Raw genomic sequence first — 10,146 nt, 5'->3', positions numbered from 1 at the left:
CAAGATACTTTTGCAAAAACCTAATCTTCTTACAACAACTACCAAAACCCTAGACATGATGTCCTCATATAGGAATCTAATTTCATGTCGGTCCAATGAGATTAGACTACAATTTCCTAGGTACAATGCATCTAGACACAATTTGTAACACGACATAGAATCACCGCATCGGTGTCGGTGGATGATAACTCATCACACTTTACAAGTTTGTCATTTAACAAAACAAGGTATATCGATTACCAGTTTACAAACAAAGACTAGTAAACTGGAACATAGTGTTCTGATTTTAAAAGATTGGTTGTCGCTTGGGGTCCTGGTACCGCTTGGGGTCCTTGTATCATAAATAAATATTGATAAAGATTGATTTTTTAAATTAATATAAAAATAATAAATAAATTAAAATGCTATTTTAGAAATAAGGTATTTAAAGAACTATAGTAAATTCAAATATTGAAGTGAAGTGGGAAAATGCATTTGTTAACAAGTGGCAAGTAGTGGCGAGTAACTTGACTTAGTTTTAAATTAATTTTTAAGTTATCATTTAATTTTAACTATAATATCATTCAATTAGTTTAATAGTAAAAAAAACTAAAACATATTAAATATTATTTTAATGAAATTTGCCTAAAAAAACTCAAACTCATATAGAGAGTGGATCTGGAAATCCGGTAATAAGATGCAAATTATTTGAGCCAATTAGATTGAAGGAAAACAATTTCTATAAATTGAAAACTTAAAAATCATGCATCTAACAATTTAAATATTAAAAAACAATTGAATAATAACGAGTTAATGAAAATTAGGTGCAACCAATTGCAATATTTTGTCTTAATTTAAATCTATTTAATATTTCATTATATTTGTATTCATTGTTTGTATTTATTATACTTTCACGAGAGTAAAGATATTGTAAATTTTAATATTTATAAAAATACTTTTTTACATAAATATGAGACAAATGAGTATAACAAGAAACGAAATAGGTAAAATAGTTAATTTAAATTTTTCATGAATTGATAAATTAAAATGTTATTTTAGGCATAATATACTTAAGTTTTAGAATTATAATCAACTCACATAATTTTTTCCAAATTTATCCAAGACCAGCCTATCTTTATCCAAATTTGACTTATTACCAACAATATTTTTTCGAAAGCTGTATCATCCCATCACAAATGCCTTGGTACTTTAGGAAGGTTTACTCATATTCTGAGGTATGCAGAATCTGTAACTTCTTTTGGTTTCTTACATTGGTATCAGGTTTCTACCTACTACAAAGAATAGGCAACGTTGGAATGTGGAGAAGGAAATAAGAAAACTCAAATGAATTGAGTAAAGTAGATAAAATTAGATAATCTTAGTGAAATGAGATAACTCAAGTAAATTGAGTGAAGTGGGAGGGATTAGATATAGCAAGTGGAAAAATACATGGCACATAAGTGAAACATAAAATATTAGCTCAACTGAGTGAGGAAGAAAAGGTTAGATATAATTGTGTGGGGTTAAGGGTTTGAGAAGCCTTGGATAATAGTCTATGCTAAGCAATATGTCTCTTTGTGTATGTAATATGTTATTCTAATTTTACATGGTTGTCACATGTGTGTTCACATGTAAATAATTGAAGTCACCAAGTTTGGGTCGTGACCAATATGAGTGATGAGTGTTGATAAACATGCTGAAACTTCTATAATAAAATCAATAATACATCACATATATTATTAGTCCCATTATTTTCCCCTATATTTTGTACTGTACCACTTCAGACCACTACATGTCTTATTAGGCCATTACTGAGATTTTTATAGCTTATTGAACCTTTCAGTCACTAGATCCTATATGTCATTTATGAAACTTAGTCCAACTTAGTATGAGGTAGCTCCTAGCATCTATCACCTACATGATAATGGTGAAATCTAGCTAAGTCCTATCATACATTGGGTATCTCTTAAAAGAAATCACCTTAAATGCTACTACTAAAAAATTGCTAGACCCTAAGATATGATAATTAACTCTTGGCATCTATCACTCTCATTACAGAATTTTCAACTATCTAGATCATGTTTGAGTCATTTCATGGTTATTTTCTATCATCCTTCCCTTCAAGGCTATTGGTCAAAATTAAATAATCCATGAGCTATGATAAATAGCATCTACAATTTGTTAAATGCATGGAATTAGTGATAGTTTCTAATCCATGCAAGAATCAAAATTGGTTCTAATAAGTGGGTTCACCTCATATCCAAATACACATAATCAATATATCACAAGGATTCAAAAGAATTGGGTATGTTGACTAAGACTTGGTTAGATACCACAAAAATTGATTGATAAACATACACCCGAAAATTTATGATTCTTAGTTTCAAATTCTTAAACACATAATGCTCACATTGAACTCACATGAGTTGTCTTATATGAACATATAAACATGAACAATAGAAACTTATAAGTAATGAGAGTTTATTTACTTCATTTTAATTGCTAACTAGAAACCCATTATTAAGAAATACATTATTTATTAGATACAAATCAAACCAATTGTAGTAATATTAAACACTACTCTACTTTTGAGCATTTAACATTTTGTATAGTACTAATCACACATATACACAAGTAAAACACTATATCAAATTTAGTAATACCCATTTGTTAAGTGCCCACTGCTAAGCATGGAAAATATAAGTAACTCTATCCTAGTCTCAAGATAGATTTGAGTAGATATATAGAGTCAATAGACCATTCAAACTTATTAAGAGGTTCTCACTCATCATATCATAATTGTTTGATTTGACAATACCACTAAATAAATGTTAGTAGGTTTCAATAACTAATTCATGACCATGTAAAGACCAGTTTTATCATTCCCTTATTTATTAAAAGGACATACCTCCGTGGTGTGCAAAAGCTACCTATATATTTTATACATATCCTTATTGAGGCACAAGATGTAGTATTGAACTATCACTTGATCTAATTATATAAATTTAGATATTTATAGAGGAAATATCACACATTCACATAAAAGAAAGCTCATGATGATAATGAATCCAAATTTCTTCCAAGATTGGAGCAGCTTTTGGAAAGTTAAATGCCACAAACATCAAAGTAAATAAGTTTTACAATGTTGATTTCTCTCGACTTTACCATGGATATGCGCATAAGATAATACCCTGACTAAAGTGGTGACTAAATGTAACAATGTAAAATTGTTACACCTAAAAATTTCTCGCTATATTTAGCGCTCATTTTGTTCCTTGTGGTTGATCATATGAAAATATACATATTTCAAGACTAGATTCGCTAACTTGATGGAATTTTGCACTTCCCAACCCTTTGAACTATCACGTTTGGCTCTAGATACTAGAGGTAGGTGCTACTAACCTCTCATTTTGGAATTTTGACTGTAAAAGATGTTAGAACAATAGTGCCTAGCTATAGTGTCATCTCAATTTGGCCCCAAATTAAAAATTTTAGATGTCAACTTGTTGGTGTAAATAATTATTCATCTTGGATATTATTACACCTTACCTAAGTTTACTTAGGAAATGCATTTCATAGTAGTTTGGGTATGAGAAACTTGGGTGTTTGTGCCACATTTGGATAGTGTGTGTAGGAGAAATTCCACCTTTTATGGTGTTGATCTTGTTACTACTTTATCATATCCACTTATTGTGGAGTGATAATTCCACCTTCGGTGGGTGATCCACCTCATGTGGAATATTATATTGTTTCTCCTACCTACCCACACCTATTTCCTACCTACCCTTGTTTCTTATTGAGCCACATGTCATATTTGGGTGCTCACATATCCATATAGCCTTGCCTATATAAGCAAGTTCATATTCATTGTTTGTACGGACAACGGGCAATCAATCAACATCTTGTAATGATCTAATTGATCAGTATTTTCATCTTGATAGAATACAGTTTATTTCTGCCATATATTTTTTCTCTCTTATTTGTGCTTTCCATTGCTTCTTGATCTTGGCAAAATCTCACATGGTAGTAGAGCCATTAGAGTGTCATTGGTTTGCCAATTGAGAGTAATTTGATGATATTTGGGGTTTACATTTTGGATCTTTCTACTGCAGGTTATTATTGAAGCTTTATGGGTCAACTCTGAGGTCACCATTGGATTGAGGAGGTCTAAGAAAGTTAGTTTTGTCTTTTGTTTTATCCAAATCAGACTTCGGAGGCCAAATCTAGAGGCATTTGAAGTTTGAAGCCGTGACGGAAATTTTCCAAAAATTATAATTTTGCAGGCAATTTTCAAATAGCGACATCTCACTCATCCAGACTCCTTTTTTAGAGAATTTTTTTTGTTTTGGGGTAGAATTTTGTGATCTGTACAATGGTGTAGGATTTTCCGGATATTTGGATGTAGGTTTTCTGGAAATCATGAAATCCCAATTTTTACAATTTTGGAGGTTTCATTTGGGCTCATATGGACTCCTTTTCAGGTGCCGTTTTTTTTTAAGTGCATAATTTTTCATCTACTTTCATAATCTGCTATCAGTTTTCAGCAATTTTGGGTAGAAATTGTACTTTCATCATATGGTCTTATTTGGCCAATTTGGCATTTGTATTGCATAGATCTATCTTTCTGATCTTTTGCTTTGTAGTTCTCAGCCTATTGGGGTAGTTGTAAAATGAAATCAGAAGTCCACCTTGTCATTTTTTGTAAGTGGCATATTCTACACACACTACATATAAAGTGCCAAAATCATCATTTTTGGGGGGGTACTTTGATTGAGTGAATTTGGGGGGTGTCTCTTATGCTTTTGTGCTCTTGTGTTCCTTCCCTTTTGCTACTATGGGTTCTTCTAATTTTCCTCTATTAACTCCTCATAATTATGCTACTTGGAAAATTGATGCATAAAGTAAAATTATGGAAAAAGGACTAACTCATTATGTTGATGGAACTATTGTTGCTCCTGTTGATCCTAAGGTTGATCCAGTTGGTCACTTGGATTGGCTCACTAAAAATATCATGGCAATTGGTACCTTAAGAGAGTATGTATCAAAGGATCTCATTTTTCATATTGAGAAGTGTACTCTAATCAAGGATGCTTGGCAAAAGTTTCAAGACTTGTATGGTCAAGTTGATGAGATTACGGGATATCAGATTGATAGTGATCTCACCATGTTAGATCCCAAGAACTTTGATAGTATACAAGATTATGTCACTAAGCCAAATGAGTTGAGGGCACAACTCAAGGATTTTAGCATTGATAAGAAGGATACTCAATTGATCTTTAACTTGATGGGCAAGCTTCCACAAGAATATGCAACATTTGTTTCTAGTTTCCAAACCCATAGGATGACAATGGGTTCAAGCTACACAATTCCTACATTTGATGCTTTCACTGAAATATTCATGATGGAAAAAACTAAGCTAATAAGCATGGGCATTATTAAGGCTTCTAAGTGTCAAGCATTAGTGGAAAATCAAGGGAACAAAGGAAATCAAGGAAATGACAACTCAAACAAGAAGAAATAGCAATCAAAGTATAAGGACAAAGCATCGTCCTCTCCAGAACAAGGAGATTCATCCTCTTCCAAGAGGGATAACTCACCAAAGAGTGAGAGACCTACTTGTGCCTATTGTAAAAAGTTTGGTCATGAGGAGTGTCGTTTCCATTTTAAGAAGATTGATGAGCTCACACATATCCTCAAAAAGCATAACATTGATTTGCCTAATGTCTGCAAGAAGGATGATTCATCAACTTCTACTTCCTCACATTCAAAAGGAAAAGGGCAAGCATTCATGGCTTCTACAAGTGGGAAGACTCACTCTTTTGGGACAAGAAAAGGAAAAGCTCTTTGTGCTACTACCAGTCATGATTCAGAGAGATGGCTTCTAGATTCAGGGGCTTCTCATCATATGGCATCTTTGCAGTATATGTTCTTTACATTTGAGCCTTGTACCATGCCACAGATTTTGATGGGAAATCATACATACATGGATGTGATTGGGAAAGGATCTATTGACATTGGGGATAACTCCTTCATTGATCTATTGTGTGTACCCTACTTGACAAACAATCTCCTTTCCATCTATCAAATCACACATGGCGCAGCTAAGATAGTTGTGGAGTTCACACCTGAGTCAGTTTTCATTAGAGACTTGGAGACTAGAGCTATCATTGCGACTGGGGTGGTTGATCATGCATCTCAGTTATACTCCTTTTTAGATTTTGTTGATGATGATGATTTCACATTTGATGATTCTACACATGATGATCACACCTCTTTTGATGGTTCATATTTTGAGGAGAACTTTGGGTACTTGAACATGGGGATTCTCACATGTGACCCTGTTCTTGAGCCTTGCATTTCATCTCCTCGTATTGATATCACATCACGTAGTGTAATTCATGATACAGATAGTGCGATAGTTTTGCCTTCATGTGATTCAGTGCAGCAGGATATTCATTGTCTTCCAGCTTCAGATTCATGGGATGATTACTTGACAGACATTGCAGGTTTGTTTGTGGAATCCTACATTGCATATTTGGGAGACATCATTGATGACATTCATCTTCTCTTTGATGACAATCATCCTTCTTCAATTGTTGCGAGGGCGCACTCTGACCCTCTTGTTCATCTTTTGAGGAGACATGTGAGTCTTTGGGACATGTTCTACATCCATCTCCACTAGATCTTGGAGTGCCTTTTTCAGCAGTGTGGCACAGTTTACCACCTTTGGAGGGGGTATCTTTCAGCATCGACATGGGCACACTTGAGTAGTTTTCAGAGATTCCATTCATCATGAGTTTTTTTCATACATCTTCCCTTTATGATTGGGGAGACTTCCTAGATACACCTTTGGTTTTGTTCCTTCCTAAGGGGAGGAATGTTATTCAATGTTCGTGGAGCAATTTCTTCATACATTGAGCTTCTATCCTTGGTGCAGATTCCACATTGTGGGGGGGCTTCCTAGTCTCTCTTCTTCTTCTTCTTCTTCTTCTTCTTCTTCTTCTTCTCTCATATGGGGGGGGGACTTATTCCTCACATGGGGTTTTTTCCTTCACATACTTCTACTAGAGTTCTTTGTATCAATATTTCATCTCTCATTTGGGGGAGGGTTTTTTCCCATTGGGTTTTTCTCTCTTTCCTGGCTTTGTGAGAGATTTCATTGCATTAGTTTGCATGCATTTGCATTTGTACATGGGTACCTAACATGACCTTGTAGTCGGGACCCATCTTGCATTGCTTAGTTTCATTGTAGACTTTAGTGCATTCCCCTAAGTTACACTTAAGTGGGGGTGTTGGTGTAAATAATTATTCATCTTGGATATTATTACACCTTACTTAAGTTTACTTAGGAAATGCATTTCATAGTAGTTTGGGTATGAGACACTTGGGTGTTTGTGCCACATTGGGATAGTGTGTGTAGGATAAATTCCGCCTTTTATGGTGTTGATCTTGTTACTACTTTATCATATCCACTTATTGTGGAGTGATAATTCCACTTTTGATGGGTGATCCACCTTACATGGAATATTATATTGTTTCTCCTACCTACCCACACCTGTTTGCTACCTACCCTTGTTTCTTATTGAGACACGTCATATTTGTGCGCTCACATATCCATATAGCCTTGCCTATATAAGCAGGCTCATATTCATTGTTTGTATAGACAACGGCTAATCTATCAACATCTTGTAATGATCCTGCTGATCAGTATTTTCATCTTGATAAAATACAGTTTATTTCTACCATATATTTTTTCTCTCTTATTTGTGCTTTCCATTGCGTCTTGATATTGGCAAAATCTCACACAACTTTCTGGTCATTAATAGATATAATCTTATGTTGGCCTCCCTCAAAAAGGTTTCTTGTGAAAACATGTTAGTTTCATATAAAGAAACTCCCTCTCTAATTTTTAACATCTTCTAAGAATATCTCTTGTAGGACTATGTGTGCTACTATTCAATGACAATGGGTCTATCGAGGTGACTACTATTTATGGTGTTTCTCGATGCTAGTACAAATAACAGACCTATTGAGGTGTTTCATGATGTGTTGTGTCAGGATTTCCACCGGAATAAGGTTTAGGGATGCCTTTCAAAATCTTCTAGGTTGTTTTGCACTAGTCTATTTCTTGGTTATATTGTTTATTGTGTGTTTCGAAGGGCTAGGTGATTCTCCTATCGAATGTTTCTATTTGTGGTTTTTGTTGGAGAAACATGGATATCCTTCAGGTAAAAGGTTGCAAGAATCCTTTCAAAATCTACTGGTTGTTTATTCCCTTGGTTGCTATGGTTCTAGCACAAGGGCTTTTGTTAGGAAGATGGTTTCGGGTGCTTTTTGAAACCCCTCTATTTCAATTAGATGATTTTGGTTTGTCGAGAACCCTATTATTGCCGATTTGGTGCTCCAGTCAAAAACTCATTTCAAAAAAGGGCCTATCCTTTAAGGTATTGATGGTCTTGGTGGTCTCATTTCTTGGGAGCTCCTCCATTTTGTGTGCCTATGTGGCATTTATGTAATGGTTTGGGCTATCCCAATTTTATCTAATCAGAACATCTTCTAAGAATATCTCTCTATAATCCTAAAAAAATTGTATCAATCAAGTGAAAAAGTTTTAGGTAACTATCAGTGATACAATAATTTTATATCAAGTAGCATTCATTGTTTATAATTCATCATTATTATCATTTTGTACTAATTTTTTGTAGGACTACATGGAAGCAAGTTAACATGACCTTACATGAGATTCAAACATGGGTTTCATAGCTAAGGTATGCATTTTAGTTCATGTTATTCATTTGCCTCTATGCTTGAGGGGGCATGTGATAGTTTTCATCACTATTGATTGTTGTATGTGAAGGTGAGAACATCAACATGGGTTTTCATGCAAGAAAGCCCCAATGTAGTACAACCTTTTCCCTTTTTTCATGCATGTGAGTGCAAATCCAAAGATTGTGGTCGATAAAATTATACAGTCAAATAGAGAAGATAGTGACAAACAATTTGGAATTTTGAATGACGATAAAAACTACAACATTACTATTGGGTGCTAGTGTTTGAACACTTTTTCCTAACATATGAAGAATATCAAACTAGAAAACATTAACTCCTAAGAAAAAGATGAGACAACATACAAAATTCATGTGGACCTTCTAGCAAGTCTAAATCCAAATTAACTGCCTTTACAAGTATTCACCCAATGCATAACAAAATGTTATGTTTTAGAACAACATATAGGCATCCATTAAAGAATAAACGAATGCACAATTTTATCAAAACTTATGGTTACAAGTTTGTGCAGACCTGCATGTAAATATAGAAGCATAGAATGGTGCGATGTGTTCATTAGAAAGCCAATGTCATTGTTGAAATGCATGCAAAATATGAAAGAAAATAGACAAGGAAGGAACCATTGACAAAGTGACTCAAATTGACTAAAGAAAATGCAATGCACTGCACTGTATATAAAGTATTAAAGTCTCCTAGTTACACTATTTGAATGAATGTGGGATTAAACCTACAATAGTTGAATCATTATAACATAGAATTGGAAATCATAAACGGTATGGATATTGGGACCTACGAAGGGATTGGGACACATGAGTGGAGTTAGGAAGCCTACAAAGGGAGATAGGATGAATGAATGAATGAAATATTTTTAATGACGTCCAAGAGACCCAACGGTCCAAGGGACCAAGATGAAACACACTAGCCTGTTTTCAAGTTCTTTTATATGTTGGCTCTCTTTCTATGGATCTTTATTAGCAAACTGATTGTTTTGTGGATTCTTGTCTCTTCAAAAATCGCATTCAAGTTGTCCACCTTTAATTTGTTAGCAAACTGATTGCAGATATCATCATACGCTGCACATTCTTTGATGAAATGTCATTCTATTTCCGTTTCCTTCTTACTGCAGAAGATGCACGTCCTTTCTTCCCAGTCTTCTTTGGGGACCTTCTATCTCCAAGTTTTAGATCTTAAATGATGAGACCCCATCCTTAACTGTGCAATTAGAATTTTTGGCCTTTTCATTGATTTCGGATCTCAAATACACTTTATCATCATGTTCCTAGATGAGGTTAAACTCTTTGATATAGTATGTTTTTATCTTGCCTAGCTAATTCATCCACATAACATTCCTTAATTTTTCTAACACCCATTTTTTAATCT

The sequence above is a fragment of the Cryptomeria japonica genome, chromosome 10 (genome assembly GCF_030272615.1).
Source record: "Cryptomeria japonica chromosome 10, Sugi_1.0, whole genome shotgun sequence".
NCBI classification, from domain to species: Eukaryota; Viridiplantae; Streptophyta; class Pinopsida; order Cupressales; family Cupressaceae; genus Cryptomeria; species Cryptomeria japonica.
The sequence above is the reverse complement of the archived record's forward strand: the minus strand, read 5'-3'. Positions refer to the sequence as shown.